At 41.3% G+C, this 23,312-nt stretch overlaps 1 protein-coding gene across 6 annotated transcripts in view; it reads right to left on the bottom strand.

Annotated features, from left to right (window-relative positions):
- The window catches only part of LRRC3B (leucine rich repeat containing 3B), a 91,263-nt gene that overhangs the window by 32,648 nt on the left and 35,303 nt on the right, over positions 1-23,312 (bottom strand). The window contains exons 1-2 of one of the 6 annotated variants that reach the window (XR_008960620.1): positions 8,106-22,615; positions 7,164-7,370 (exon numbers count right to left, since the gene is read on the bottom strand). The exons of 4 other annotated variants lie outside the window; for them this stretch is intronic. The gene's annotated coding sequence lies outside the window, so the exon portion shown is untranslated. Of the gene's footprint in view, positions 1-7,163; positions 7,371-8,105; positions 22,616-23,312 lie in introns of those variants that run through there. One more of the 6 variants, XM_057315915.1, reaches the window with a different exon arrangement.

Below are 23,312 nucleotides of genomic sequence, written 5' to 3'. Positions count from 1 at the left end.
TCATTGAGCAGCCATTTACTGGGGGTCTGCTACGTCCCAAGGACCCATTAAAGTGCCATGGATGCAGAAATAAAGACAACGGAATGAGCCCCTGACTTCACAACAAGGACCACAGACTCCATGCGAGTGAGATGGACACCACCTCCCTATTCGACCATGAGTTCCTGTATCTCAATCTTAGTGACAACAGGCGCCATGGGGAGGAAGAAAGAGATCGAGTCCAGGCTTGGCAGTGTGATTCGGGGCAGACGACTTAACCTTCCTAAAATTCTGTGAATTTATTTTCAAATGAAAGCAAAACCATATGGTCTCTACTGTATCTTCTTTAGTCTCTACCTGTTAATTATAAACAAAATGCAGAGAGAAGCTACTTTCTTATTCTGGCAAGAAAATCTTCAGGAGGACTATCAATATGGGATGTTTAACACCACAGATAGAAGATCCTTAACACTATCTAGCACACAGTCATCATTTCTTAGAGGAGATTACGCACCATCACATTTCCCTGGCTACCCCAGGACTCCGAACTGTTCCAGAAATTATCTAGTCACGCTAGCACGATACCGAATGCGTAACCAGACTGTCACAGGGGGCATCATTTCCACCATCAGCAGCAACAGAGTGAAAAGGATAAATAACTCTTTATAAATTGATGTCAAAATGCATTAAAGAACTAAAAAGCTCTTATGTTATTTTGATTCTTCAGCAAAGATGAGACACATGGAAGCTGAAATTATGCAATTTGTAAAGGAGAAGGAGGAGGACCTAGGATAAGCAAAAGAGCTTTTTTCCCCCTTGAAATGCAAAACAACACCTGGGAAAACACGGTTTATTATGTTTTTTAATACATAGAGTCAAGAAAATAAATCCCAGCATTCTGGCTTGTCTGTGTTTTGTTAGTTTCCTTGACCTTTAATAACTTTCTTAAAAATCACAAAGAGCGTGCAATGAGACCCTCAGAGGGAATTTACCTTAACCGCCCTGGGGTGAGAAGCAGATTCCCACCTTCCTCAGGTTCTCCCTTCTGCCTTCTACTGTGCAAGACTCTACCTCACCTCTCCAGAAACCCAAATGTGGGGAAAAGGGCTGGGTGGCACCAGGACGGTTGGGAAGGGCCTGTGCCCTGGTGTTGGGGGGCAGCTCTGATGACCCTTGGCCTCCCCTGGCCCATGGACCAGCAGCCCTGGTGGCACCTGCGAGATTCTTAGAAACGCAGAATCTCAGATCCCATCCGAGACCTTCTACATAAGGACCTACACTGTCACAAGGTCCAGGTGATTTTCTTGCCCTTGAAAGTGTGACTTGCCCTACCTCGGCCTCACCTGCAGGCTGATGGAGGAGAGAGCATGAGCACTGCAGAGGGGTGGGTCGTGACCACGGAAGAAATGAAGCTCAGGGACCCACTTCTCTCCTAAATGTGGCATTCCTTTGCTTTTTCACCACCTCCCGCCTTGCGTCACTCACCTTCCTTCATTCATGTGTTCATTCAACAGAGCAACAAGGCTCCTATTTTCTTAGAAGCCTCCTAGGTGCCAGGCACTGTCCTCGTCTGTGTTGAGGGTACAGCAGTGAACACGACAGACCAGGTCCCTGCCCTCATAAAGCTTCATTGAGGGTGGAGGAGAGTAAGATGGACAGGAGGCAAACACAGAAATAAACCACTTCATTTCAGGGAGTAACTCTGAGTAATAACAAACCAGGATAAGAGAAGCATGTTATGGTGGGATGGTGCTATTTCAGATAGGGGTTGGGAGAAGCCTCTCCAAGGAGTTAACTTTGGAGCAGAGAACTGACTGAAGTAAGGTACCCCATCTCTGAAGAGAGTGGGGGAACAGTGTTCCAGACAGGAGGAACAGCATGTGCCAAGACCCTGAGACATCCCCAGCTTCTTTGAGGAAGAGTGAAAAGTCTAGCTTAGCTGAAGCAAAGTGGGCAAGGGCACAGCGGTAGAAACAGGTTTGGAGAGGTCAGCAGGGGCCAGACTGTGGAGGTCTTCAAAGACCACAGTGGGGGGGGGGGTTAGATTTTATTTTAAGCATGATGAGAAGCCACTGGAAGATTGTGAGCAAAGAAGCAAGTTTGTCTGGTTTATATATTGAGAAGATTGCTCTAGCTGGTTGTGATCATACCAAGGCCACTGGCCATCACCTCTCTTGCAGAAGCACCTACGATGCTACAGACTGTCCATCCCTAAGGGTTTTGTACCTCCTTGTTTAAATATTTGATGACTGGGTCAAAAACTGAATGAGTGAGTGAAAGGTTCTGATGCCCTGATTTGGGCTACCCCAAAGCAAATAATCTTATGCTATGCCATATTCATAAAGTTCTTTCCTTGTCATATCTATCTTGATTTGCTATAGGATAACAGATATACTGTCAGCAGAAAGCCCATCCAGATATTTCTGGAAGATCTGAGCTTTTTAGAGAATTCCAGATTTCCCTTTGTTTCTAATGGGAGACCATGGAAAATACACATTTCTCTCATAGGCAGAACTTAAAAAAGAAATTCCTCCCAGGAAGGTTGTCTCCCCTCCTTATCTCAAAGACTTTCATAGTAACCTTCAACAGAATGTGAATTGGGTATCAGATGACCTTCAAAGTTATTTTTTTTAAATCTCTGTTTCTGTGAATCTATGATTTTATGTTCTCTGATTGTGGTGCTTTTCCAACCTTTCTTTCAGAATAATCTTCAAGAATCAGCATCATGACTGGCATGTGGCTTTGAGGGTCCCCTTGCTCTTAGGTGCAAAATCTGGTTCCTCAGACACCAACACTGACCAACAATCCCTACTTCTGCCAGATGTTCATAAGTTTCATTAAGGAGTCCTCTCTGGTGCTTTTGTATATCCCTAAAACATTTTTAGAAATCTTAATCTGGCCATTTATCATCTTGGTAGCTCAATTTTGGCTAACAATGAGAATGTGTTATGTATGTTCCTGTGTTTCTCTGGAAATATAGCATTATAGCATTATTGTTCTTACATGCTCTAAATAACCTTCACATTTTTATGGCATTGGCACAGGGGTGCTTCCAGCACCCCTCAACTAACTGGCCCACCAGCCAATCTGCTTTCACCCACACAGACCATCCCTTCTTCACATACAAGCCCACTAGCTCCTCCAGAGTGGGCCAGGACCACAGTGCAGGAGCCTGTCTCCTGGCAGTAGTGCTAGCCCTTACCCAACCCCAACCACACCCCACCATTGTGACCATTGCCCATCACAGGCCAAACCTCCTTCATATTTGCCTTCATATGGAAGCTTATGGGAAGTGCAGTCTCTGCAGAACACAGCACTGGGGGTTTAACAGTCTCAAAATCAACCTCTACACATTCCCACTTCCCCAGAGGAAAATATGGCTTCCTTGTATGATGCTTTATTTTTATATAGTCCTATACAATTTTCAAAGTGCTTCATGCACATTATTTTCTTTGATTGTTCAACATCCCTGTGAGTAAGGTAGACATTGCTTTTATCTTCATTTTGCAGATAAGATTAATGACTCATCTTCACAACTAGTCAGTGATGAAGCTAGACTGAGAAGTCTGCTCTCTGACCCCTAGACTCATGCCCTTTCCATTCCACCATGACACCACACCCAAGTCCTACTTCAGGCTGTGATTCTGAAGCACAAATATGTCCATTCTATACGCCCATCCACTCAGTGCCTGCACTGAAGCCGAGATACCCACCTTCCAAGACCATGCTTCTAGACCAGTGCTCATAGATGTCCAAAATATAAACATGAAATAAACCAAGGATTGATCTAATGCTGCCACATTTTATCTGGCCAGATACCACCATTATTTCATAAAAGAAGTGACACGTTCACCACAAAAACAGAAAGGAAAACATTTTAGAATAAGAGCTAGTCTTTCCTAAGAAACAACCATTAAACCATTTTATACCACTCCACTCTATTTTTAAAAAATTATATTTTCACATTTAAAATGCAGACAAAATGAAAGCAATTTTCCTTTAACTGTACCTTATATGCAATTATTATTGACACAGTTTGTCAATCCCAGTGTGTCTCTCTAGATACATTCAACACTGCAAGAAAAACCAGTTATTTCAATTAACTTCATTTCTGTCAATACTATCAAACACCCAGTTTCACATACTATTTCGTAAAAATGGAAATGACACTCACTAGGGCTTCTTCACACACCTCGGAATATTCTGGGCAAACTGAAAGAAGTTGAGAATTAATTGTTTCTATGCCACTAGCCGCTTTTCTGACTCTCTCTCCCCCTGGAACTCCAGGAAGACAGTGGGTAGTTGGCAGGGCGTGGCTCTGGCTGAAGGTGGCAAGCACTGCAGGAAGGGGGCTGCGGCACCTGGGGCCGCTGCCGAGACCCAGAGCTGATGGCATAGGCCTGGCTCACAACCCTGCCTGTTGCAAATCATCTGACTGGGGTATCACAGGCACTTGCATTGCATTTCTGATTTTAAGAATCACTGGCTGTGTTTACATGCTATTCCTGAATGTCTCCATTTTATTTTAAGAAAATGACATACGTTCCTACCTGTATGGTTTCCATCTACCTACACCGGTATCTTCCTATGTGCAATAGAAATTAGGTGGGAAAACTCCATAGGGAAGACACTTTATGAAAGTACAGAGAGAACATACATCAAAGATTAGAAAACATCAAGAGAAGGATTTCTTGGCCTCTCTGCTTGTGATACCCCAGGGTGTTTCCAATTACTTCGAGTCATGGAATGTCAACACAATAGCCCAGTAAAAGATGATGTTCAATCCATTTTAGGTTATATTTAAGCACATGCTATTTGAGAGACAATCAGGAGCGATGATGAATAGGATTCAAAACATGTTGACAATCAGGTCAAACCTGGTGACTCTTCACTGAGAAAGAAAACATGAGAGGAGTAGTTTGTGGGTTGGAGCGGAGAAGGAAGGGGCAAGTTTGAATTCCTTTCTAGGAATGCTCAGTTTGCTGCACCTGTGGGAGTTTCAGGTTGTGAGGTCTCATAGGTACTTACAATCCATTTAATCATCTAAAACTATTTGTAATATATAGGTGAACTTAACAATACAGAGTTTAGGGCACAAGCCCCCCACAGTTGAAAATCTGTGTGTAACTTCTGACTCCTCCAGAACTTTACGAATAGCCTACTGTTGACCAGAATGCTCACTGAGAATATAAACAGTTGATTAACATATATTTCGTATCTGTTATGCATTATATACTGAATTCTTATAATAAAGTAAGTTAGAGAAAAAATGCTAAGAAAATCATAAGGAAGAAAAGTACATTTACAGTAACCTACGGCGTTTATCGAAAAAATCCACGTGTAAGTGGACCCAGGCAGTTCAAATCCATGTTGTTCAAGGGTCAACTGTGTGATTAATGATTGCAAACCCTGTGCGAGGCTCTAGGGACTAAAACAAGAACATGGCACCTGCTTCCACAAAGAGCCTACATTTGAATAGTAACAATTTCTGGAGTAACTGAGAAAATGCATTTACTCTTTGAAAAAAATTGTTTTAAAATATATAATTCATTTGGAAATTTTAAAGAGCATCCTTTTTTTATTTTTTTAAAGTAATCTCTATACCCAGTGTGGGGCTCGAACTCATAATCCCAAGATCCAGAGTCACACACTCTACCCACTGAGCCTGCTAGGCACCCCATCTTCTTTTTTTTTTTAAATAAGAAAACAGGAATCGAAGTCAAGTGCTGTCACATTTGCATAATTCCAACATTTTACTTTTGTTATTTTAATCTGGCTAAATTAGTCAAGAGCCTACATTTTATTTCAGTCCATTTAATTTCATCTTAATATTTTTCACATTCATGAGTAAATGTGTTTGCTTTTGTCCTATGACAGTATGACAAAATATATTTACCAAATATTCATAGTTAACCTGTTAAATTGGATGGTGCAAAAAAAAATTGGATGGCTTCAAAAATACCTCCATGAATTAACTTTGGGAGACGGTGGAAGTCACAGCCATATTTATTTATTTTTTTTAAGATTTTATTTATTTACTTATTTATATAGAGAGAGAGATCAAGCAGGGGGAGAGGGAGAGGAAGAGAGAGAATCTCAAGCAGACTTTGTGCTCAGCACGGAGCCTGACACGGGGCTCGATTTACCATGAGATCACAACGAGAGCCGAAACCAAGAGCCAGATGCTTAACCGACGGAGCCACCCAGGCGCCCCATAGCCACATCCTGATAGTGCTCCGTCATGAATCCGCAAACTACCCCAACACAAACCTCTCTTGTAAACTGCAGAGTATGCTCGCTTCAAAACTTCAAGAGGTTTAAATGACTTCTATTAAATCATGAATTGACTTAGTCCAAAATCTCATCAGCAGCAAACCTATTCATTTCTCTGTTATTTATTTATTATTTGTTATTTATAATCTCCACGAGGCCAGAAGATGAGATTGGGTCTCCTGCAGCCTGCCAGCTTTCCAATCTGGTGCATAATCCACGGTTCATTTTCAGGAACGTGCTAGACCTGAATGTCTCTCTTTTATTTTAATAAAATGGCTTAAATTCCTACCTGTATGGTATCTATCAACCTCTGCATATCTTCTTCTATGCCAGTCACAGTAGAAGGCAAAGCAGCCAGAGAGACCCAAGCCAGGAAGCAAGATTGAGGGCAGAGCTTTTACCCCATCCTGTGCCAGGGGACTGCTCCGGGGAATTCTCTTCTGTCTGGATTACAGGCTGGGAGTACGTATGGAACAGGAAAGCCCTCACTAGTAAGTGTCTATCCAACCCCTATCCCCACTGCTCTGTCCCATTTTTCTAAGACTGCCCCTCCAAATCGCCCTACACAGCTGAGAAAACCTTAATAGAAGTACATTTTCATTGCACTGTGGCTCAACTCTGGTGTCTTTTTCTCTTCTTATCTACATATTTGGCAATAACCCCTTCGATATCATTGGGTTTTCATCTCACACAAAGGCTATCTAAAGATGCAGCACTATACAGTTGCTGCTGGAAATGGAAACCTCAGCATAAGAGAAATAAAGACTGCATAAGCTCACACAGTAGATACTTCATGTTCTGATTTTTTAAGGATAGGATTTCTACAAAAAAAAAAAAAGCAATCTATGAATGCTTTAATTTTTCTTGATTTGACATTTGTGCAAAAAATACTGCTCACCACTATAACAGACCTTCTTTTGGGCTGTTCAAGAGCGGATCTCCAAGGTTCATTTCACGGGGCAACGTTTACATTTGGTGAAGCTAGAATTGGAATTGCAAATGCTAGGAAGCTGGGCAAGTGGAGTGAAACTTTAGAACAGTGAGTAAACTTCAGCTGCCACCCAGCATTCTCATCTCCTGTGCAGCCTTGCTGTTCCTCAAGTCAGCTTGTAGAGTCACTGTGGTGAAAAACGAAGAATATTGTTAACGTTCCAAAGAGTGGCCCCTAAAAATAGTATGCTATGAAGCTGTTTCTGAATTAAGACGTTCAAAAAAGACTTGGATATATTCTATTCAAAATGGATTGATTTCAAAGACACGAAAAAGGAGAAAATATCATCTATGTTGAATGCAAAAATCTTAAGTAGCTACTAGTGCCGCTACTGTAATTTGAACAATGGATTTGAGGCTGAGGTTTTAGCCTCTGATGGAAACTGGATAATCAATTTGAGATTTTATGTCTAATAATAAAAATGTTAATACCTGGCTGACCAGGTTGGAGGTTGGGAACAGAGACTCAGTATGAGCTGCCCATCCAGGAAATGCATGGTACGTAGAATGTTCTTTTTCAAAAGGCAGGTGGTCTTCCCAATGTAACCAATAAATGAAGGGTCTTCTTCTTCTTTTTCTTTTTTTAAAGATTTTATTTATTAATTAGAAAGAGAGAGAGAGAGCACGAGCCAGGTGAGAGGCAGAGGGAGAAGCAGACTCCTGGCTGAGCAGGGAGCCCGATGTAGGGCTCCAGCCCGGGACTCCAGGATCATGACGGGAGCCAAAGGTAGACACTTAACCGACCGACCGAGCCACCAAGGTGACCTGGGTCTTCTTTTTGATTCTTTACAATTAACTGGACATTATAGGAAGACATTTCCATACACTTGCATCACAACTCTTTCGAACACTTAAGAACTGACCTAGCGACTCAACAATGAAACGAAGAAATCAGGCGGGCAACTTCATGTCCTGGTGCAATGGACTGACTTATCACCACCTTTCTCCCTCCAAATCACTGACTGTGATTGCCAGGATATCATATAATTAAAAGCTGTGTTCCCTCTTCCTTGATGTATCTTCAGCTTTGCCCTTTGAAAAATCAAGAATATTCTCTTTAAAATGCATTTTGTCTTCCAAAAACCTTACTCAATTTTAAATTTAAGGATTCTGTTTAAAAAGACTGACATTGCCATGTCAATGTGTATGTATATATTGGATATTTTTATATTCAATATTTTTCCTGTAAATCTAAAAATATATACAGAGCGACACAGTTGTGTCACATATAAAAACGCCAAGGTTTTTTTCAGGGGGTGAACATCTCAGGTACTGGACAGCAATTTCTTTCAAACGGTTGAAGCTTAGAGCTAGGGGTGGGGAGGGGCATGCACAGAACACCATGTGTTTGAAAAGTCTATAAAATGAGTTTAACAATGAATCATTGTTATTGTAGTGGCTTTTCAATCTTCTAACAACAAAACAGATCTTGTGTTTAAAATCCACAGTGTTTATATCTTGGCCTTTCTGGGAGAGTTTTCTGTTAGGAAAGGATGTCAAGCTCAAGTTTGCAAATACAGAAGAAAGAATTCTAGGACGCAATCTGAAGACCTAGAAAATGGTCCTGGTTAAAATAATCTGCTTCACATCCCTGAGCCTCAGTTTCCTTTGTCAGTAAAATGGAGCTAGCCTGGGTCCTTTAAATAGAGATATTCTTTTTGTAAGATGTATGAGAAAAGGACTCTGTTCGCCTCTCTCAATGCAGAGTGCACTATGATGCCCTTGGCACAGGATGTGATGAACACCCCCCGAATGAAAGAACTGAGATATCAGAATTCTTCTCGCTAGCTCTTTGTATGTGCTGATAAAGACATGAATGGTTACTGAGTTTTTATGATGTGCCCAGTACCACACTGAGCTCTTTCTGTGAATTATTGCTTTCCACTTGCCCAATGTAATGGGGTAGTAGTTATGATTAACTCTATTTTATGCTCGGGGAAACTGAGACACAAAGTGGTCAAGTAACTTGCTCAAGGTGACCCATGAGTAGGACTGGAAATTCATACCCAGGCTTATTATCTCTTTGGACACAATAAAGAAACAAATAAGGAACAAATGACTTTTGCCTTCAGCTTTGATTCCTGATATTTTTATAGCACATACGGTACTTCATGGGATTCCCAGAAAACTCTGGAATAGCAGGACCTTTATTTGACAGATTTATTAAAAGGCCCAAAGCTCAGAAAGAAGAACTAATTTGCCCAAGGATCTAAGTGGCATAGTGAACAAGAATTCAAGCCTCCGGAATAGTAATACAATGAACATTCCCCTGTATCACCCACCACGACCTTCTATCAAGCAGTGGGGTGGGTGAACTAAATCCCTTCAGTTATTTTGGGAAACACAGCACTAATGTGTCTCTCCATATTCTAGAAGACTGCTTCACATCTCTCACTTGTGAAAGGCAAAGTGATGAAATGATTTCTCTTCAGAACTGAGCATCCACCAGGAAATGTAGCTCCTTTCCTCAACCACCCTCACTTCTCCTGTGATGAAAGAAATAGATTAATTAACAGCACCCACGGATAAAAATGAACAGGACAAAGGAAAGAAATGATTAGAACGAAGTGCTAAACTGATGGCAAACTCAATCAGAGGCAGAAGGGACAGGAATAGTAATTCAAACCACCTAAAATAGAAGGCTAAGTGGGGTGGAGAGGGGGAAAAAGCATTTTATTAAGCTCTGGGAAATGTGATTACATTTGGAATGCACTGGAATGGGTGAGGAGGACTTGATCTTTTGCCTGGGAGCCACTGTGCACCCCCAAGTCACAGAACCGAACCCAAACAAACAAAGCAAAACTAAAATAATTGGCTTGGCAAGGGTATCTGTTAACACATCCTGCTTATGGAAAATCCAAGAAATCATCCTTCACCGGCAACCGTAGGACTTTAAGTAAGATTCAACTTTGGCGAGAGAAAAGTAATGAAGTGTGAAATAGTTTTTTCTTCAGGATGGCAAATAAGAAACCTCCTCTATTTTCCAAATTATTGGTTTACTCTCTTTAAATAGGGCAGATTTTACTAAGGAAGTCAATCGTAAGGAATGAGAATCAAGCAATTAGTGAAAGTCGGGGTTCATCACTCCTGGGGTCATCAGGGGCAAAAGAGCAAAAATTGTCTCCTTATTTTACAAATGTTGGAACATTTCGACAGTATTTTTGCTTCAACAATCAAATCTTTAATTTTCTAGCTAAGCCAGTAAGGTTTGTTAATGCAACTAAGGAAGAAGGACCTTCCAACCATGTAAACAATTTGCTTCTTCTCAAGGTAAGGAGCAAAGTAAGAAAAGTAAAGGCAAAGGAGGTGTTCTGGAAGCATGTGACTGGCACGGACTGAAGTATGTCATGGTGGAAGCAGTGATGGCTCCACAAGTCACTCATTCCTCATCACGAGCACAAGGACCCCTTTGGAACATCAGTACATCTGTGGGCCCACTATAAGATAGTTGAGTTTATTTAATATTCATTGACTGAAAAAATAACTAATGACAGTAAGCTACTCTAAATTCAGTAGTGCTTTTGAATGAATTTGCATTTATTAATCTCAATGAATAACATCTTTGTATGTTTACCCAATGGTTGAACATGTGTGTGTGACATATTAATTTGTTCAACCTACAGACAATGTTTGATAAGCGTGCAGATTTGAGGACCCTTATGAGTAATTCGTGGCTCCCTAGGATTCTTCAGCTGCCAGATGGGAACTACTAAACCCTTTCTCTTCTACTAAAGACTCCATGGACTAAAAATAGACTTTTAGAAGGCATTCCAGCATGTTATCCTGCAAAAATTTGCAGTCTATCTGCATTGAAATAGAGCCAGAGTATCATACGCTAAAATGGTAACAGTATTCATTGCTGGCTACAATGGTTTAGGGAGGTTTATTTGCTTTTCTGTATTTTCCAAATTTTCAACAGTAATTATTTATCCCTTTTGTAGTAAAAACAAACAACAAAAAAGCCAAACAAAAACTTAACAAAAGGTCCCCATGCCATGATATCAGGAAGTCCCTAGCTGTCCTTTGTAAACTTAAAAACCCAGATTCTTGGAAAATGTCCCTAATAGCAGCTCCTACTCTCTCCTGGGGACCCAGTCCCGCAAAGCAATGTGGGAAACCATGAGAATGTAAATGTGAATTCTACTACCATGAGGTATTTCACAAATATTGAGTTTCTGATTAAGAACGACTGCATCTTCAGCACAAAAATAATCCCGTCATGCTTCTGCTTACATCCTTCAATGGTTCCCCCCATTGACCTGGAGGAAAATGTCAAAGTTCTCAGAGCTTTTTGATCCTGCCCCCCAACCTCTCTAGCTTAATGCCTAACCACTCTGTTGAGTAACCAATTCTGGCTCGGGCATGGCCTTTCAGAGCTATCCTGCTCGCTACTTCTTGAAAGAAGACGTCTAGTCATTTCCCAGGGCTAGTTTTGTTTTGTTTCTTTGGGTTCAGTTCTGTTACTTGGGGGTGCACAGTGGCTCCCAGGCAAAAGATCAAGTCCTCCTCACCCATTCCAGTGCATTTCCTCTGGAATGAAGGCTCTCCAATTCATTTATAGAGGGAAAAAGACAGCTCCACTACTCTATGCACTCCCAAGACAGCAAATCCATTTTTTTTAGGATTTAACCGCAATCCACATACATCCCCATCATCTAGTTATTTGAAATTTACAGGTCCAAAATACTGTTTATGCAAAAATTAATGATAGGTCCAATGTTGAGTCTCAAAACTCAACCACTGGTGGTACAACTTAAAATTGTTAGTAACCCAATGATCTGTGTCTCCGTATGCAGGAGGGATTGTACAACATTGCCAAGTGTGGTGCTGGCCACTATTTGTTTCCCAATTTCCAGTGTCACCTTCTTCTTTGGTAAGAGATATTCTTTTTGCTAGGCACATGACCACCTACAATAAAAAATTATATACCCAGCCTCTTTTGTAGTTAGGAGTATTCATGTGACTAAGAATGGGACCACACTCTAGGGATGACAGAACAGTGAGCTAAAGGAGCCCCATGTCCCTGAGTGAATAATTTCTTTAGCTCTAATTCCAGTTCTGGATTGTCTACTCTGAATTGTTTCTAGGTGAGAAAATAATAAATGTTTACCTTCTTCAAGTCTCTATATTTACTGGCCATTTTTTTTTTTTCAAATCTCTGTCCTTACAGCCCAACCTAATCTTAAAGAATATATGAAGCTTTGTGTGACAACCAGACATTTTAGCAGAATGCAGAATTAGAACCCGTAATAAACGTAATCATGCACTACATTCAGTTAGTGACTATCAAGTGTTAGTGATCCTTAAGAATTCACTTTGAATGCTAGCATCCTCATCAAAATCTAGGAGCTGAAAGACCATGGGGTTGGGTAGACTGGTCTAAACTAAGGTGCTTTTCTTTTTCTCCAAAGGGGGCCTTTAGTAACAGTGAAAAAAATCACAGAGGGAGCATTCCTAGAATTCAAGGGGCCTAGGCATTGCTAAAAAACAATTCAATCTTAGTTTTTAATGTTGTTGCTGGCAAAAATTATTACTGATACCTTTCTTTTCAGGCCAAATCCTATCTTTGATGAAATTGTTATAGTTGATAAATTTCTATTACAAAACAGCAATTTCGATTCTACAAAATACCTAACCAGTACTCTTCAAAACTGTCAAGATCAAGAAAAACAAGGGAGGATTGAGAAACTGTCACGGACCAGAGGAGTTGATAAGGGTAGTGTGGATCCTGGATTGGATCCTGGAAAAGAAAAGCACTGTGGTGACATCCAACTCAAGTCCAGAGTTTGGCTGACAGTGATATGCCAATATTGGAATTTTCATCGTGACAAATAAAGCAGACTAACAGAAGATGTGAACAGGGCAGAGTGAGTGTATGTATACAGGAACTCTCTGTTCTATCTTTAATATTTTGTGCATCTAAAATCATTCTAGATTTTAAAATTTTACTTAAAAAATGGCAATATCTATTGCTCAACAGTCTGGTGGATTGGTTGTGATAACTGGTATAAAACCATGGACTTGTAGGAGGGATCCGGTAAGTAGTAATATCCTTCCTTCCAAGTAAACCTTTAAAATCCCATCAACCCTTTCATTATTAGACAAATGCTTCGACATGTACTTCTTCTGTCTTGGCATACCTAAAAAAAACTATTGTCTTATCATAAACTTACATAAATTTGAAGATAGTTATGCTTTTCTATCCTTTTCTTCACCATCAATTACCTATTTGCCATCGGCTTTTCCTCTTATACTTCTTTTCTTCCCTGAAGTCTTTTTCCTTTGTAGTCTTTCCAAGTTTTACACATGTGACTAAATTTAGGATCCAAATCATACTAAGTGCTCTCACAAAGGCATCTGACAGCAAGCTCTGTAAGGTCAAAGCTCCTCCTTCTCCACGGTTCTCCCCCTCTTCCCTCCCCGGGTTTTACGCAGAGTAGGTTCTCAGTATGTTTCTGTTAAATTGATTTAAATTAATAAACAAGGAGTACAGTGAAAGGACCATTTCATGATTCCTGAGTGATTTATTACCTTTGCAAAGATTCCAGCATGATGTCAGATTTAATTACAACACTAAACTTTTAGCGCTCTCATATTTATTTCAAAGCACCAAGTTAGACAGATTTTTCAGTACATCATGAGCTACCCTTGTGAACATCAGATGCCTCTGGGAGCTCCATGAACTCTTTCAAACAACCAGGATAAAAACAGTGAAGGAAATCCTCTTTTAGTAAAATAAAATCATATTCAAGTTTTGACTAAAATTCCTCACAATCGCCAAGGTTCCACTTATTTCCAAAGAGCATCTGGCAAGTCAACAAACTAATTTCTATTTTTTTATTTTTTAAGTCTAGGTCCTTTCTTGCTGATTTAGCCTATTTTAGTGTCTGGTTATTCATTTCTTACACTACACTTTTTTCTTACACTGTATTTTTTAGTTTGTTGCCTCAACTCTTTTCTACATTACTACACTCTACTCTTTTCTGATTAGATAACATTTTGAAGTTTGTTTTGGTAAATTATATAAAAGAGAACACACAAAGAAGTCAGCTGGGAAGAAAGACATGTCAATAAGACAATGTCCAACGGTGCTTCCAGAAAGTACTTTTAGCAGATTTTAATGAGGAGGACAAGAGAACCAAAGATGATACGGAGAAATAGTTTAGTAAGGGTGAGCTTCAGTGACAACAACGTGAAATTTGATTTAGAAGTTAAATACTCACATTAGCCAGTCCTTCAAATGGGATCTGGCCTTGGAGTAGAGATGGGGCCAGCAGCCCTCTGCTCTGGACAGCTCAAATCACCTTGGGTATAAGTCAGGGCCCAATCCCTGGAAGCAGATGCTGCTGATGCTCTATCCTTATTCCCCTGGATCCCTTGATGGTTCTGGTGTGTTTCATTCCTGACAGCTTGTACTCATGACCCTCAGGCCTCAGGCCGCTGTAACTCGCTTTGCATAAATCAGTGCTTCTCAGAGTATGATCTGCAAATCCGGAGCATCACATCACTTGGGAACTTGCTGGAACTGCAAGTTCTTAAGCCCAACCGCAGATCCACTGAATCAGCAACTCTGAGGGGGAAGGCTCAACAACTGTATTCGAATAAGCCTTCTAGGTGATTCTGACACACAAGCAGTTTGGAGCTCCACTCACCTATCTATATACATTGAAAGCCAAGTGACTGGGGGTTTATGTCTTTGGGGAGAGGCGATCTTTGGCCAATGTTGATAGATGTGAGTACACCCAACACCCCAGGTGCCCCACCCTGGTGGGAACAAATCGAAGGTGGGACCCAACTAGGGAACTATACAAAAATATGTCCTGTAGTGAAAACGAAAGTCAGCTTCATCGTTTATAGCCTGGTGTCCCAGAATGACATTGTCCATTGTTAACTAGACTTCGGGCACTGTACTAGAGGCTGGGGATAGCAAGATGAATACAGCTCTTTCTGCCTCAGAGAACTTAGGCCGATTGGCAGTAGTGATGGGAAGCAGACACATGAACGGATATTGTCAACAGATCAATACTGAAATTCAACAATGCTAGGAATACATTTTCCCCAGAATTCTCGAAAGGGACAATAGGCCAAGTTCACTGCTGAAGTGTGGATGAGGACTCGTGAGTCAGGATATGGAAAGTGAACAAAATATCCCAGCCTAAACCACGGACCAAAGCATGAAAATGAGCAACAGAGAAAAAAGCACATGATTTGGTGTTTGTGTGGTGTCAAGTTCAAACTGGAAAGGGGCAGGTGATGAAGCTGAAAAAAAATGGGATGAAACACATGAAAACTTCCGTGCCCTGCAAAGCAACACAGCCTTTTTCTGTACATGATGATTTTAAGCATGAGAGTAACTTGTTCACAAGTGCATAGAAAGATCCTTCTGGCTGAATTAAGAGGGGCTATTCCCTCATTAGGAGACCAAGTCAAAGACTGCAGAGATAGTCCAAGCAAGACATACCAGGGGCCTGAGCCAGAGGAGGATACGTAACGCAAGAAATATTTAAGGGGGGAAATTGGCAGGATTTTGACGGCATAAATGTTGTACTGAATGACGGGGAGGAACTAAGCAAGGACAAATCCAGGTTTCTGGCTTAAGTGATGCAACTAACGTCGAGTCATAATCATTTCCATTTTGTCAGTTCAGAGTGCGGACTAAAACAGTCACGCTGAGAACTGCTCCCCTACCTTGGGAAAGCAAGATACAACTAATATTTTACATCAACACAGTTGACGGAAAACTTCATCAGTGCCGACAGACACAAGGCAACTCTGATTAGCATAGATAGAGAATTGCCTCATCAACAAAAACACCAGGCACAATTAATACACAAGCCCTTCCAGTTAAATGCAATTTAGGCATGATTACTTAAATGGAAAGTTTATGAAATTACCCAGGATTTCTTAAGTAATTAATAAAATTCTAAGTCTGCAGAGAATTAGACGTAGAGCAAACGTTTACTAGAGAACCAACAGTAAAATGAAGATGTATGTGTGTGTTGGGGTACGGGGAGCAAAAACACAATCAATGTGAGCTGTCAACAAGGCAACCCGCAAAATGAATTCCACAAATTACTACTTGGACAGAAGCAACCATAACACCTAACTCTGGTACAGAAATATTACCATTAGATATGCCCCTTTTCTCAAAGCCAGAGCTTCCTGCCTGCAAAAGCGCAGGAGTTTGTAGAACTGACTTGGGAGAGGTTTTTACTGATGCCATTGAACCTGGGAGGGCCTGCCGAGTAACCCCGTCTAGCTCCATCCTCTTGCACATGGTGCATTGGGGGCAAAAGTGACGGAACGGCAAAGCCAGCACAAGAACGCAGCTCGCCTTCTGCCCAAGTGTCCGGGCTCTTAGATAGGCCCCCTGGGTAATAATACAGATGCATGGATTCACACCTCTCCTTCCTCTCTGCTCTCTTTTGACTTCAACTCCGTGGTATGCAAAGCGAGAGAAATAGCAATGGGAAAGACCAGTTTCAGGCTTTCGTAAAAATAATAGAGATGTCAGTTGGCTTCATCATCCTACCATCAATCTGAGAAAAGGCTTCCTTTAAGAAGCAGTCTGGGTCGGTGAGGGCGAGAGGCAGTGGTGGGAATCAAGTGCTGTCCCTACCACCAAAGTAGCTGCATTTTTTCCAAGAAATTCATAGTTAAAGACTCCAATCCCAATTTGAATAAAGCAAAGGCATCTGTCTGTCTGTCTTAAAACCTAAGCAGAAACCTGTCAGCACGGACAATGCCACAGCTACAGCAGAGCTGAGGAGCTGCATGGCACGGAGATTTCAGAGGAGGGGCTGGGGCTGCCAGGGTACAATGGGAGCCAGAGAAAGTTAAGGAGTGAGAGGGGACTCAGTGGTAGAAAGTATTTATTACTCAGCACTAGTACATTCAATATTTCAATGACTGGTGTGCTAGTACCATGGAGACCAGATGACTATCAGTCCTGGCAAACAAGAAGAGTTTTCTTGTATTAAACTCTCTAACTCCCAAAATGTAGAGCCCAGGTAGGGCCTGAAAGAGAATTTAAGGACAGTAATTAATTAAATTGACTAAAATGATCAAGGGTAAAAAGGATAAGGCAGGCTAGCTTTAATAGCTAGAAGAAATGACTTAAATTATCTAACTCAAGAGAAGGAAAAAGAAGGCGTTTGGCTAGAAGATCTGAAATTCATCTTCCTATAAGGGGAAGTTAATGTAACTGGTTTTCTGGGACAGGTGACGGGATGCTGGGGTGATAGGTTAAGGACAGCAGCATTTCTCAGAGGAGCGTCTGGTTCGTCAGATACCTACTAAAAGTTTCTGGGGGTCACAGAGATCACAGCCTGTAACCCTGAGAACATGGTTGTCAGAGCAAGATGAGTAATCTCTCGCCATTCCAGACCTTTCTGCACTTTCCTGACCTTCTAGCCTTAAAAGACACAGAAACGTCAGAGACTGACTTTGGGCTTTGATCTTGAGCTGGAGGAATCTAAGAACATCAGGAAATACAGCGTGGGAAATTGATGGCAGTTGCATGAACCAAGTTCCAACTCTCATGACTGGACAGATCTGGTGTATGCAGGACACACATGACCATTGTCACAAATGCTGCACGGTCAGTATGACAGCAACGAAATGGGAAAGCATAAATGTTTGACTCTACCAAAGTGGTTGGACAATCGACAGCGCATCCATTCAATGCGATGATGGTACATGGCCATTAAAATAATCTTTGTAAAGACATTGTAATAATGTTTTTTAATGTACATAATGAAAAGGGAGGATATAAAATTACCTGTACGGTATGACAGCAACTAACAACCAAACACCGGAAATCATAAAAACCACCAAAATATTAATAACATTCGGGTGTGGGGACTGAGATTTTGCATGGCATTTCTTCATCCTCCTTATTAGTATCTTCCCAGTTTACTTTAAATAAGCATGTATTAACACAGTGAATTAAAAACAACAATGTGCGTCGGATGAAGGGTATGTACTTACATGGATTCTATAGGTAGTAAATGTGGTCTTCTGAGAAGAAGTTACCCTTTGGCTCCAAATTAGAAGTTGTAATACTTTGTATTCTCTTCTCAGGAGACCTTTCCCCAAACAAAGGCCAATGTTAGTGTCTGTGTGTGTGTGTGTGTGTGTGTGTGTGTTGCATAGTAACGGGGTTTCTCTTAAAGATGCACACATTGCTGGGGTGGCATTTCTATGGACTGGTTTGAAAGGCATTCGCAATTCATTCAGGGTGATTTTGAAATTGTTCAAATGTCTAAGACAAATTATGGCAGCTGTTAGGGTCCTACGTGGATTAATAGCAAGCCAAAGATAAAATTATCACAGAATTAACTTTTATCTTGACAAGTTTTATTATTTTTTAAAGAAACATATGGTATTCCACACAACACATGACCATAGTGGCCACCATTACCACTAAGGTGGAAACTACTACCCCTCTATGTACGGATGAGGCAGAGGCTTAGGCAAGATAAGTAATTCACTCAGGGTCATGCAGCAAGAAATGAAAAAAAGCAGGATCTGAACTGAGTGCTCTCTGACATCAAGCTCTGTATTGTTTTCTTTTTTCTTTTTTTATTCGACAGAGATAGAGACAGCCAGCGAGAGAGGGAACACAAGCAGGGGAGTGGGAGAGAAAGAAGCAGGCTCATAGCAGAAGAGCCTGATGTGGGGCTCAATCCCAGACCACTGGGATCACGCCCTGAGCCGAAGGCAGACGCTTAACCGCTATGCCACCCAGGCACCCCCAAGCTCTGTATTGTTGACCATATCCTATATTGTCTGCATTTTTTGACAACAGAAATATGCACCTAGATATCCTGGAAGTCAGTAGTCCTCAAAGACCGTTTTTCTCGGTCAATGTTTGCTCCAGAACAATACCAGAGAAGTCAAGCCATACTCAGGAACTCACAGATACGTATTAACTATTGGAGTTTCTTATACTGCCCACTTCAGAAATCTGAATGAACCCTATCATAGAAGCTACAGTTAAAGGAAAATGATGATGTCATTGTCTGATAGCTCTCCTTTGATTAAATCAGCTTTAAAATGTTACCTCCTTGCACACATAGAATTCACTCCATCCTTGTCCTGTTTCGAATTTGTTAATTTATTTAAGACAGCTAATCGTATCTAACTCTAACATTTACTCTGAAAGACTTATCATGACCTGCTGCCCAAAAGGAAACCCATTCTGATCTGGGAAAATTAAATGAAATAGAATAACATTCTGGTTTAAAATTCACTTGCTTGACTTCCGTGGCTTTCTGACCTAAAAGGAAAAAAAAAAAGAAAAAAGAAAAAAAGAAAGAAAAGAAAAGAAAATTAATCTCTAATTATAATTTTTATAATTTAATAATCAGGAGGCACCTCCATCACACTCATCCAGGAACCAGAGACATAGAAATCCTGGCCCCAGCAACACAAGCAAAGCCCCTGTGATCTCGATTCTCAAGTCCCCCGAATTCTTGGGTGGAGGAGGGATATAGTAATACAACTATGAGGGGAGCCCTACATTATCTCTTACTAAAATTCAGAGGGAGAAATATGTGTGCAGCTGGAACATGAAAACTCCAAACGACGGCTTTTGCAGAATGAGAACAATGCTGGCACGAGACAAGGCAACAAGAAAAATCATGGGCTGAATCTGAGTGCAAAATTCTATGGTGAAATGGATTTCATCACAAAACACCTTTCCAAATGAAGAGCTAAATTCTGGAGGCCTGGGAGAATCATTGCAATCCAGATGGGCCGACACCTCAGAGAAGAACCTATAGGGGATAATATCTCACAAAACAGGAATGAGTGAAATCAGCTGATGGGGTTTCTGTTGGTTTTTAGCCTCTGCAAAATATTCTATTTTCAGAAAACCTAAAGAAAGCAAGTCCAAAAAGACTTCTTTTTGTTGTTTTCTGTTTAAGTGTCCAGGCAAAACTAGTTCTTCCTGAGGAAGCCACAAAAATATAAGAATAGAGACTCAGGAAGCATAAGTTGGGTCTTTACACAATAGTATTTAAAATATGCCAAGGGTTATTCGAATGTGTCCATCTAATCTTTGAACTGTCTGTACAGTCATACATGATCCGTACGATTCCGATGCATTATCTCATCTCAACTTCCCAACAATCCTGGGAGGTTGCAGGACCTCATTAGGCCCATTTCACAGATGATGGAACCGACACAGAGAGACCAAAGGACTTGTCAAAGGACAGGTGCAAATGGCAGAATCTGAACTTGAACCCTCATGTCCTTGCCGAATATAAGCCCAGGAAAAACCATGATGAGGGCGTTCGCTCGGCAGCCAGCCTGCTCAGATTCAAAATCTGAGCTCTGCTGAGTTGGAGACTACACTTAAGCTCTCTGTGACTCAGTTTCTTTATCTATAAAGTGGAGACAAGGACAAGGCTATGGTGGGGATAAAATGAGTGCAAAGTGCCTGGAGCCCAGTAAGCACCACAGTCGTGGTTGCTATCATTAACTAGGTACAGATACTTAGTTCCTCCTCCCTTTTTAAACATAAAAATGTACTTATGAAATTATGTCCCCAATATTTATATCTGGATATCTCCAAACTCCCAATGTACTATGCAACATCATTAGCAAGTTAGCATCTGATCCCAAGCCAGATCCTTAATTCTCTGTGATCCTGATGTCCCCCTGCTCTCAAAGTTCACCATCCCTTCTGCTGGATAATTGTTTGTAGTCGTGCTCATAGTACTGCTCAGATGGAATGGGATCCATTATCTTCCTGTTCACTGCCAGTGTAGACACAATCTTAGAACTGGAGCTGCCTGGAGGTGCCTGGGTGGCTGAGATGTTTAAGCGTCTGCCTTCAGCTCAGGTCATGATCTCAGGGTCCTGTGATCGAGCCCCACATCAGGCTCCCAGCTCAGTGGGGAGTCTGCTTCCCTCTCTCCCTCTGCCTCTTCCCCTGCTTGTGCTCTCTCAGTCGCTCTCTCTCAAATGAATAAATAAATAAATCTTTAAAGAAAAAAAAAAAGGACTGGAGCTACCTGAATTACGTAAACTCATTCAGACCCAGAAGAGGCACTTTGTAAAATACTGTAGACTAAAAACAAACAAACAAACAAACATAAAAGATCCTACTTTCCTCCTGATTGCAATTTTTTATCTACTGTCACAAGTGCAACCTGGCTATTACTCCTTATCACAGAGACCACATCATCTGAAAATATTCTGTATGAAGAATGAGGCCTGGCAGCACTTACCAGTTTGGCTATCTCAATCACCCTGAATTTCAACTCCCACAAGTTGAGTGTTGGAAACAAAAAATTCCTTGGAGAGCTCATTGTCACTTGCTATTTCTGATGAATGGCCGTGATTCTCTTTAAATTTTAATACATTCCGAGGAAATAACCATACTGTACGAGCTAATGAAATGTGCTACATGAAAAACATACTTTGAAAGCTGAAGCTTAGAGTTTGCTTTTGGAATTATCATAACTTAATTTGACAGAGGTTTAAGATACAGATAGTAATTGTTGTATGCATTAAGTATTAATGAGGTGTTATGTGATGCTCCTAGCTTACCCCCCGTCAGTGAAAATGCTCAGTAAATGCTTATTCCTTCCTCTTCGCTGTCCTCCCCCGCAAAAAGGCCTGGTAAGAATGGTCTCAGCCTCATCAACTCTTCCCTCCTCCTCAAAGTGTGGTAGCTGGACCAGCAGCAGTCCTGGGGAGCTTGTTAGAAATGCCAAAGGCCCCATTTCACATCTACTGCATGAGACTGTGCATTTTAAGATGATCCCAGGTGACTCCCATGCACGTGAAAGTTTGAGAAGCCCAGGGCGACCTCCATGCATGACCTTTACTTACAATTTTCTCTTTTACTGGAGGGGCTGTTCAAGGAATGACTCTCTGCTAGCTGTTCAGTGGGCAGGCAAGGTCAAGATTAGGCTGAATTTGAGAGTCAGTACTAGGACCCACGTCAGCAACCATCCTAGAACTAAAGACAGCCGGTCTCTCCCTGATTTGCACTACTGTCTCTTGTTATTTACTTATGAAAGCTTAAAAGAGCAGATTCGGCCTCACCTGCCACAACTCAGAACCATAAAAGTGAGTCGTCCCACTTCCACGGTTAGAAGAGCCACGCTGCTCGTCGATTCGTAGCTGGGTGAGCCCAGGAATGAATGAAAGGCCCAGTCCAATCAGCCCTCTGTGAAACTCAGCTCAGAAAGCAACCCCTAGGAAACAAACTGAGGGCTTCAGAGGGGAGGGGGGTGGGGGATTGGGACAGGCCGGTGATGGGTATTAAGGAGGGCACGTATTGCATGGTGCACTGGGTGTTATACGCAAATAATGAATCATGGAACATTGCATCAAAAACTAAGGATATACTGTATGGTGACTAACATAACAAAATAAAAATTATTATTAAAAAAAAAAAAAGAAGGGGCCCCGGGGCGGGGCGGGGGGGGGGGGGAGAAAGCAACCTCTAACGAACGTCATGAACTTTTTGGCCAGAATTAAGAAGTTTCAAGAGATTCCAACAAGGAAAAAAAGAAAAAAAGAGGAAAAGGAAAATAACTTAATGACTCACTCTAATTGTGGCAATACTCAATTCAGGGAAGAAAGTCTGAGTCTGTTTAAACGACTGATACCATCAATTCAGAAAAAATGATTTTGCAGATAAGAAAGTTGGAATGTGATCACTCAGGATAAAGTACTCGCAAAGAGAGAAATGGGAGCTGCAAGAGTCCACATTCTATCCCGGGGGAGTCGGTCACTAACTATTATTGTACCAGCCCCTGGTCACTCTGTCTTTTGGCCAGAAAGTGTATTTTAAAATTGAATGTAATTCAATAGGCACCAATCGGGTGGCAACTATATACCCGGATGGTAAGGATTTCAAACATGGAGGTGATTCATGCTGTTCCCTCAGGAGCTCACAGTTACTCGTGGTGTGCGTTCACAGCGAGCATCTAGTTCAATCTTTTGGGAAAAAAAAATTTTCATGCATAAATGCCCTACTTCAGGCAACAGGGAAAGGACAAAAGATGGAGTATGGGGTTCAGAAAGCACTCGCCAGGGAATAGGCCCTT

Source organism: Ursus arctos, unplaced genomic scaffold (assembly GCF_023065955.2).
Source record: "Ursus arctos isolate Adak ecotype North America unplaced genomic scaffold, UrsArc2.0 scaffold_20, whole genome shotgun sequence".
In the NCBI taxonomy this organism is placed as follows: domain Eukaryota; kingdom Metazoa; phylum Chordata; class Mammalia; order Carnivora; family Ursidae; genus Ursus; species Ursus arctos.
The sequence above is the reverse complement of the archived record's forward strand: the minus strand, read 5'-3'. Positions and strand labels throughout refer to the sequence as shown.